At 37.4% G+C, this 10,043-nt stretch overlaps 1 long non-coding RNA gene across 9 annotated transcripts in view; it reads right to left on the bottom strand.

Moving 5' to 3' along the window:
• LOC103348075 (uncharacterized) overlaps positions 1–6,313 on the bottom strand; it is a 216,952-nt gene extending 210,639 nt beyond the window's left edge. For 2 of the 9 annotated variants that reach the window (XR_007919101.2, XR_007919106.2), the window contains exons 1-4: positions 5,540–6,301; positions 2,561–2,691; positions 1,943–2,035; positions 1,492–1,652 (exon numbers count right to left, since the gene is read on the bottom strand). This is a non-coding gene — a long non-coding RNA (uncharacterized lncRNA). Of the gene's footprint in view, positions 1–1,491; positions 1,653–1,942; positions 2,036–2,560; positions 2,692–5,539 lie in introns of all 9 variants that reach the window. The other 7 variants (XR_007919107.2, XR_007919109.2, XR_007919102.2 and 4 more) reach the window with 7 other exon arrangements.
• Between the last annotated feature and the right edge of the window lie 3,730 nt (positions 6,314–10,043).

Below are 10,043 nucleotides of genomic sequence, written 5' to 3' on the forward strand. Positions count from 1 at the left end.
GCCATGGCTCACTTGGCTAATCCTCCACCTGCGGTGCCGGCATCCCATATGGGCGCTGGTTCTAGTCCCAGTTGCTCCTCTTCCAGTCCAGCTCTCTGCTGTGGCCCAGGAAGGCAGTGGAGGATGCCCCAAGTACTTGGGCTCCTGCACCCACATGGGAGACCAGGAGGAAGCACCTGGCTCCTGGCTTCGGATCGGCGCAGTGCCAGCCATGGCGGCCATTTGGGGAGTGCACCAACGGAAGAAAGACCTTTCTCTTTCTCTCTCTCTCACTGTCTATAACTCTTCCTGTCAAATAATAAAAAAAAAAAAAGATAAAATTTGATGGACTAGTTCATGGATAAAAGTAGGTGTTTTAAAGATACTCATTCACTTAACAAAAATAAGAAATTTCATGCTATCAAGAAATACAGTTAAAGGTGAAATTTTGGGGGACTTTGGAATGCCATTGACTAGAACAAATGATACTACTGACCCTAAAGGGTGTGACTGTGCGTAGGATGAATTAAAGTTTCTATTTTGACATTATCCATTAATTTGATCATGAGGACATACTGTGATACTTAGATCAAGCCTGGCACTAACATTTTTCTTCTTGGCAGTGACTCAGACTGCCAGAATTGAGAACATTCTGACAAGGTTTTTGGATGATGCTATGCTATATCTTTATATGACAGACATAGATTTAAATGTTTTTATTTTAAATCACTCACAGACTTTTTAATATTTTCTTATGCTCAGAAAACATAAGAAATTCACATGCTAGTGGTTCAATTACAGAGATAAAGTAAATATCCAAAGCTCTGATGTGGCATAGGAAAATCAAGTGCAGCTTTTGGAATCAAACTTGAGTTTTCATGGCTCTGTTACTTTCTATACATATGATATTAGGGAATCCTTTAACTTCATTGGACTTACTTTATTTTTGAAAAAAAAATTATTTATTTAAAAGGCAGAGTGTTAGAGAGAGAGAGACAGACAGACATAGTCAGAGAGAAAGAGAGGGAATCTTTCATTTGCTGTGTTACTCCACACATGACCTCAGTGCATGGGGCTAAGTGAGGCTAAAGCCAGGAGCCTGGAACTCCATCTGGGTCTCCCACATGGATGGTAGGGCCTGAGTTTCCCAGGTGCAGTACCAGAGAACTGGATCAGAAGAGCAGTCAGGACTCAAACCAGTGCTCAAAAATGGGATGTAGGCATTGCAGATGGTAGCTTACCACATTGAGCCACAATGTTTTTCATTGGCTTATTTTCTTATAATGAAACATTGATAATCATACATGTCTTAAAGGATTATTGTGATAAATCATAGATAAGTAAAACACTTGGCATCCAACCTTCTTGGCTGCACTTATAATCTAAAAATAGAAATAACAACTGTTTTCCGTATATGCATGAGTTATACTATATAGCTGCATGTCAAATCCAACCAGATATAAAGGAGTAAGTTCACTATTAGGGTTGTACTACGATAGTGTGCTTACTTACCAGTTATGCCTTTAACTTCACTGTTTTCATTGAACTGATTTTGACTGACTTCAGGGAATTAACCAAATCAACTCCTGAGAGTCAGTTACAAAGCAAATCCTTGGTTCAAGTTCTCTCTTTGCTAGATTCATCCAATATATAAAGGTAAGTAGGACCAAAGCCTAGATGTGTAAGGAATGTAAAGTTTCTATTAATTTTAATATTAATTTAATGGTTGTTGTAGACAAAACATATTCCACAAATACAAAGAAGAGAATTAGCTTGCCTTTCCAAAGTGTAGCATTATATTTTAAACCTTCATGCTAGCCACATATTCATTGTTAAAAATCCCAACCATGTAAAGAACAGGTTGCATAAAAGCATAGCTGCTATAATTCTATTCTGGGAATAATGCTTATTTAAAATTAAACTATAGTTTAAAATTAAAATTAAAATGCAACACAAAACATACCTTTGATAAGGAAATTTTGTTAGTCTGGAAGAATTGCTTAAGATGGCCATATCACTTTAGATCAGACTGCACAATAGAACATTCTTCTTTGTTCTTTACAGAGGAGGCAATCAGACAAAGGAAGTACATTTTAGTTAAATGCCATGTTTAGAGAATACATGGCAAAAAGCTTCCTAGGTTTCAGAGGAATTGTATATAAAATTTTTAGTAAAAGTGTGTTTAAAATCATAATCCTGTTGCCAAGTAAAATATCAGATTTCAAAATAAACAGATTAAAAATAAAATGTTTCTCTCAAAATCATGAGAATGAAAACCTATTTCTATATAATCAAGACAGGAAACAATGCAAAAAATTGCTCTATAAATCACTCAGCTCTCTGTACTTATTTCATTAAAGATAATATACTGGGATAACATTTTAGCAACATTGCCAAAGATCCTCAGATTTGAATTCAATCCAAAATTTGTAGCATGACTCAGCATTTAGAAATAGAAAGAAACAAAATAAAAAGTTATATCCAGTGCAGATATACATTTCCATGATATTTAATGCATAACTGAAGAGCTGCAGCATAACAGTCATAATGGCAACTAGCCTACAAAAAATACTAAACCAACCTGAAGACAAGTTGCTTATTTCTCTTCAGTTCTTCCATAACACAGATTATACAGACTTTAATATTTATAAACACTGTACTAATTCCATGCTTATTTATGGTGATAGAAACTTCCTTCAAATTCTTGTCAATCTGAGAGGAGATTGTGAAAAAAAAAAAGCAACGCATTAATTAACCATCAGATATTTAACACTATACCCAAAAAATACTACATTCCGAAACAAAAATGTTATAACAGTAGGATTAGTGTCCTGCTTCAGGGACTTAAAAAAATTACATCTTTTTTGTTGCTGCTTCTATTCAATTATCAAGATTCATTGATAAAAATTTGAACCTTTTTTTTTTCCTTTTTTAAAGTTTCAAAGAACTGCACAAATATATTACATCTAACATGACCATGGAATAAAGACTTAGAAAACTAATGAATGTATCTGGAAAAAAAAGCCTGAAAAACAGTTGAGTATCATTACAGCATAACAAACATTGTAGAATCAGAGAGTTTTTTTTCTTAATATATTTATTTGAAAAGCAGAGAGAGAGAGAGAGAGAGAGCACGAGAGAGAGATGGCTACCAAAAGAGATGGTGCCCCTATCTCCTAGTGTCTTTGAGAGGGTAGGAGGTTAATTTTGATAAGCACCAATTAGTCAACAAAGAATGCCTAATCACATCTACTAGTAGCCTTTCTAATATCCACCCAGTAACTATAACTAACCCTTGAAACAGCTTATTTGAAGGTTGAATCTTAGTGTGTTGGTCTCATTTTCATGACTTCAATAAAACACCTGGACAAGCTACTTACAATGGAAAGACAGGCTTCTTTACCTCACAATGTTGGAGGTTCAAGTCAAAGAATCAGTGACCTCATGGTATGTTGTTGGTGAAGATGGCGGATGGCAATGGTGGAGTGTGTACAGAGGATTACATGGTGAGACAGAATAGAGAGAGAATAGCTGGGCCCAACTTAGCTTTTAAAGGCAATCCTCTTCCTAGAGTTACTTTCCAAGAGTATACTCCCAATGACCTAAGGGCCAAGACACTGCAGTTGATTTCCTCTTTTAGTACCTTTACCTCATGAGTTTGGGATTTAAAGCCATGCATGACTTCAGGAGAGACATCATGTTCAAACCAAATCACCTTGTAGGTTGACTAAATATTCAGATTCAGTCTCTCTCTCTCTCTCTCTCTCTCTCTCTCTGTATATATATATATATATATATATATATATATATATAAACACTCTCAAATAAAAATGAAATCTTTTAAAAACTGAAAAAAACATATTCAGATTATCAGTGTGGAACAAAGGAGTTAAAGTGTGATGATTAGGATAATGATAAACAACAAACACATCATTAAGATTAGCATGTGAGAGAACATTCTAATGGTTTAACATGTATTGGTCTTTTAATCCTTTTTTTTTTCTTTTTTGACAGGCAGAGTGGACAGCGAGAGAGAGAGACAGAGAGAAAGGTCTCCCTTTTCCGTTGGTTCACCGCCCCCCCCAATGGCCGCTGTGGCCGGCATGCTGTGGCCGGCACATCACACTGATCTGAAGCCAGGAGCCAGGTGCTTCCTCCTGGTCTCCTATGTAGGTGCAGGGCCCAAGCACTTGGGCCATCCTTCACTGCACTCCTGGGCCACAGCAGGGAGCTGGAAGGGAAGAGGAGCAACCAGGACAGAATCCAGCGCCACGAACAGGACTAGAACCCGGTGTGCCAACGCCACAGGTGGAGGATTAGCCTATTGAGCTGGGGCGCCATCAGGTCTTTTAATCCTTTAATCCTTTCAATATCCTATGAAATTAGTGTATTATTGTCCTCATGTTTTCAAAGAGTTAATTAAAGTTAACTAGAAGCACAAAGAAGTCACTTGACCAAGATTACAGATTTCATGTGTAGTAGAGCCAAAATTTGAGTCCAGGAATATAGTGTTATATCTGATATTATTGACCAAACATAAGGGAAGCTTGCACCAAGATACATAGATGTTTGGGAATGGTGGCATACTTGTCGCAATTCACTCTTTGAGTTAATTCTTATTGGGCCTAATATCCCACTACTGTGCAATAATTTTCCAGGGTTGGGCAGAGAAATAACCGAGAGGTATATAAGGGAATCCTCATGCTGTACTGAGTTATTGGGAGAACTCAAATTAATGGAAATTCTTCTTCTATTCAAGCTGGACCACAAAATCATTTTTGTATGTTCCAGGCCTTAGAAAAGACAGATAGGAAAACACAAAATGGACCCTGCTGGTTTCACTAGGATTGCTTGATACAAGGTGAAGAATCCTTGTGGCAACCAGAAGGAAAGAAAATCAGTTAGAAGTTGCCTGGTACCATGGAGAAAGATATGTGGTTCTCAAATCTTAGCAGGCACAGAAATCCTTTAGAGAGTTTGTTAGCCATGGACTTTTGGATCAGGTTCTGACTAAATTGGCTTAGTAGAGACCAAGAATTGTCTAAGGATTCCCAGTTTCCACTGATTCTGCAGTTTTGAGAACCACACTGAGAAACTATGTTCTAAAGCATTTTTTTATGATATTGGGATGTTAATATTTTTATTAACTCTCATTCTTAAGCAAGTGTACAATGAAGTTGTTCAGAAAGTACATGATGCTATACCATAGTAGAGTCAATGTAGAAACAGCACTAGTCTCTACTGTTGAGGAAGTGTTTTTTTCTTCATACTATTTTTGAACTCTTTTTTTGCTCTTTTTTATTTTTTTATTTAATAAATGTAAATTTACAAAGTACAACTTTTGCACTGTTGTGGCTTTTTCCCCCATAACCTCTCTCCCACCTGCAGCCATCCCCATCTCCCACTCCCTCTCCCATCCCACTCTTCATCAAGATTTATTTAAAATTATCTTTATATACAGAAGATCAACTTAGTCTATATATAGTAAGCAAAGAGTTCAACAGACTGCACCCCCCCCACACACACAAGATATAGAGTACTGTTCGAGTAGTAGTTTTACCGTTAATTTTCATAGTATAACACATTAAGGACAGAGATCCTACGTGGGGAGCAGGTGCACAGTGACTCCCGTTGTTGATTTAACAATTGACACTCTTCTTTATGACATCAGTAATCACCCGAGGCTCTTGCCATGAGCTGTCAAGGCTATGGAATCCTCTTGAGTTCACCAACTCTGAACTTATTTAGTCAAGGCCATATCACAGTGGAGGTTCCTTCCGCCCTTCAGAGAAAGGTGCCTCCTGCTTTGATGGCTGTTCTTTCCACTGGGATCTCATTCATTGAGATCTTTCATTCAGGTCGTTTTTGCCACAGTGCCTTGGCTTTCCATGCCTGCGAGACTCTCATGGGCTTTTTAGCCAGATCCGAATGTCCCAAGGGTTGATTCTGAGGCTAGAGTGCTATTTAGGGCATTTGTCATTCTATGAGTCTGCTGTGTATCCTGCTTCCTCCGCAGGATCATTCTCTCCCTTAAAGCATTTTCATAATACCCCTGGACTTACACAATGAATCCTGTTGTTTCTGATGAAAGTATTTTCTAAATTGTTGCAATCAAAGAAGGTAATGGGCTTTTCTCTGTTACTGATGAATGGCCAGGCAAACATTGGCAAATTTATGCTTGTATTTCAAAAAATATCTATGATGTTGGATTTATTTTGTATGATGATTTCTATTGGCTTCCTATGGTTGCCATAATGAATTACCTACTGACTTAAAACAAGAAAATATATCATATCACAGTTATGGAGACCAGAATTCTAAAATCAAGGTCTCAGCAGGCTTATTTCCTTCTAGAGGCTCTGAGAGGCAATATGTTCCCAGCCTCTCTGATTCCATGCTTCTGGTGGTTAGCTGGCAATTCTTGATGCTCTTTGGCTTATCAGTGCATCACTCCAAACCACACCTCTACCATTGCAAAACATTTTCCTTGGATGTATCTTTTTCCTGTATATAAATGGAACTTAAAATTATTTGGCAAAATTCTTAAGGAAAGTTTCTTAATGAAAAAGCCAACAGTCAATTATCAGTACTCATCTTGACTCAAAATCATTGTGGTATACAGATTACACCTCTTTGATTAAAAACTACAGGACACTGCTCTCTTGTAGTATTCTTTATGGTTCATCATCTTCCTTTTTAATTTTTTTTTTAAATTAACACATAGCATTTTGGTGGTGCAATATAATTTGATACATGTAGACTATACATAATGATCAGATAAGGTTGACTGTGCCAGCATTGTGGCATAGCAGGTTAAGCCTCTGCCTGCAATGCCGGCATCCCATATGGGAGCCAGTTCAAGACCTAGCTGCTCACTGCCAATTTAGCTGTCTGTTAATGTGCCAGGGAAAGCAATAGAGGATGGTCCAAGTACCTGGGTCCCTGCACCCACATGGGAGACCCAGAAGAAGCTCCTGGCTCCTGGCTTCAGCCTGGCCCAGCCCTGACCATCACAGGCATTTGGAGAGTGAACCAGAAGATGAATCATCTCTCTCTCTCTCTCTCTCTCTCTCTCTCTCTCTCTCTTTCTCTCCCCCTCTCTTCTTCCTTCTTCTCCAGCACTACCCCCTCCTCCTCTTCTCTGTATCTATGTACTATAAATTGTGGTAGATGACATCTTACCTAATAGGCTGTACAACACTATAACAAATTCTTCTAGTGTAACTCTTTTGGTACACATTACCTAACCTCTCTCTATCTCCCCCTGCTTTTCCTACTCTCTAGTGATCACTAGTACATTGTTTTCTATGAGAGAGAATTTTTTTAAGCTTCCACAAATGGATGAGAATATGTAGTATTTGTCTTTCTGTGTCTGGCTTATTCCATTTAAAAATATTTCTTTAGGGGCCAGTGCTGTGGTGTAGTAGGATAAGCCTCTGCCTGTGGTGCTGGCAACCCAGATGGGTGCTGGTTCATGTCCTAGGTGCTCCTCTTCTGATACAGCTCCCTGCTACAGCCTGGAAAAGCAGTAGAAGATGGCTCAAGTGCTTGGGCGGCTGCACCCACATGGGAGACTCCTGGCTCTTGGCTTTGGATTGGCCCAGCTCTGGCTGTTGAGGCCTTTTGGGGGGTGAACCAGTGGATGGGATGCTTTTCTATCTCTCCCTCTCTCTGCAACTCGACTTCTCAAATAAATGAATAAAATCTTTTTAAAAAGTTATTTCTTTTAGTTACATCTACATTAATGCAAATGACAGGATTTTATCTTAATGGCTGAATAGCATTGAATTTGGCACATACAACAAATTTTACTTACGTATTTAACCATCAATAGACTCTAGTTGATTTTGTATCTCGGCTATCATGAGTAATGTTGCAATGAGTTTATCTCATCAACATAATGATTTCTTTTTTTTTAACAAATACCCAAAAGTAGGATTACTAGCTCATATATGACTGACCGATTTCCTTCCTTCTTGCCTGCTTGATTTCCTTCCTTCCATCCAAAGGGGAAAAGAAAGAGAGGGAGAAGAGCAGACAGAGATCTCCCATCTAGTGTTTTATTCCCCAGGGCCTGAAAGATTCAAGGCAGGATCAAGTGAAATACAGGAACCAGGAATTCAATCCAGGTTTCCCACATGATTAGCAAGGACCCAACTACTTGAGCAATCACCTGCTACCTATGAGGATGTACACCAAGAGGAAGCTGGAATCAGAAAGTGGAACTGGGACCCAATCTCAGGCACTCTAATATGTTTATTACTGATTCAATTTCTTCACTCATTATTTAGCTGTCTAGATCTCCTATTTATTTTTTTATCCAATCATGAATTTTATATCTGTATATTTATTTTTATGTTTTATGCAATTTTTGGCATACAGTTATTCATAATAGTCTCTTTTGATACTTCGTGTTTCTGTGGTACTGGTTGTAGTGTCATCTCTGAATATTCTTTTGAATCAGTTTTTAAATAATCTATGAAAAAGTTTATTTAATTGGTTATCTTTTTTTAAAACCTAATCCTTAGTTTTATGTTGTTTGCTAGTCTCTATTTCATTTATTTCTCTTTTGATGTTTACTACCTTTCTTTTACTACTTTTGGGTTTAGTTTTTACACTTCTTGGAAGTGTGACATAAGTTTTATATTTACATTATTTCTTCTTTTTGATATAGGTGTTTATTTCTATAAACATATATCTTAGAACTGCTTTGACATGTTGTGTTTTCATTTTTATTTATTAAAAAGTTTTTTTACTTCCTTTTTAATTTTTTCAATGACCTATTGGCTGCTCAGAAACAGGTGACTTAATTTCCATGTACTCATAAGGTTTCTAAAGTCACTGCGTTCTGATTCCTAGTTCCATACTAGGAAATACTGAGAAATACCACAATACTGAGAAAATACTTGATATGACTTTGATATCCTCAAAAATGTTAAGACCTGTTTGGTGGCCTAACATATGATCTATCCTAGAGAATGTCCCATGCACCCTTGAAAAGGTTTGTTCTACAATGTTGGATGGGAACTTCAAAACCACACACTGCAATTTTCTAGAAAGAAAACCAACAAAGAAATATCAGATTTAAGACACACTCTAGACCAATGGACTCAATGAACACTTGCAGAGCATCCTATCTTACAAGATTGGGGAATGTCTGGCCTGTTAGTACTATTACACACACAAAATCATTTGGCATGGCTCAGACAGGCAACTGCAAATAGGACTCAAAATTTAATAAATCTGTATCAGGCTAATTTTTAAGTTGATAATGTTGTGTGGCCCACAAATGATAGTATATGTTATGTGCTACCAAATGGCTGTTGGTGAAAAAAGTTGACAGCTGTAGAATACATATTCGTTTCACCTGCATGTGGAATACTCTTTCTTGCCCACCCTACTTCTTTCTTGCCCACCCTACTTTCATGCAAAGAATAAAAAATTGTTTCTTCAAAATACAGTTCTCTGTACAGAAACTCTTCTGCAAGTTTGAAGAATGCATCCCCAAACATATTTGCACTCGAATTTTCCAGGAAGCATAGATTTGCACAAGACCCTTAATTTGTAGAAATACATGGGAGTTTGGTGTATGTATGTGTGGGTGTATGGGGGTGTCTGTCTTCCTAAACCAAATTGAGACTTGGAAATTACAAAAACAAGAAAACTATGGAAGACTTATTCATTGCTGTTGGTAATGTTGCTGTTCATTATTTCTTGCAAATAAAACATGACTATTATTGCGCAAAAATATTCACATTAAAACAGAAAAATACCAAAATCAACAGAAGTTCTTTTTCCTTCATGCCTGCAACAAAAATTCTCTTCCTCTCCACTGTATGTAGCTTCCTCCTCAGCCTTTTGCCCCTGTCTTCTATATATTTGAATACATGTATACATACACATACATATATATCCCTGGGGCTTTTCACAAATATATCATCTACATGTTGCTCTGGGACTTTTTGTTTCAATTAATGCCTTGAAATGCTTACTCTGTCAGTGCATACAACATGACCTCATTCTTTTATAAGGACTACTTAGTATTCCAAAGTATGACTGACTCA

This window comes from Oryctolagus cuniculus, chromosome 6 (genome assembly GCF_964237555.1).
Source record: "Oryctolagus cuniculus chromosome 6, mOryCun1.1, whole genome shotgun sequence".
Lineage (NCBI taxonomy): Eukaryota > Metazoa > Chordata > Mammalia > Lagomorpha > Leporidae > Oryctolagus > Oryctolagus cuniculus.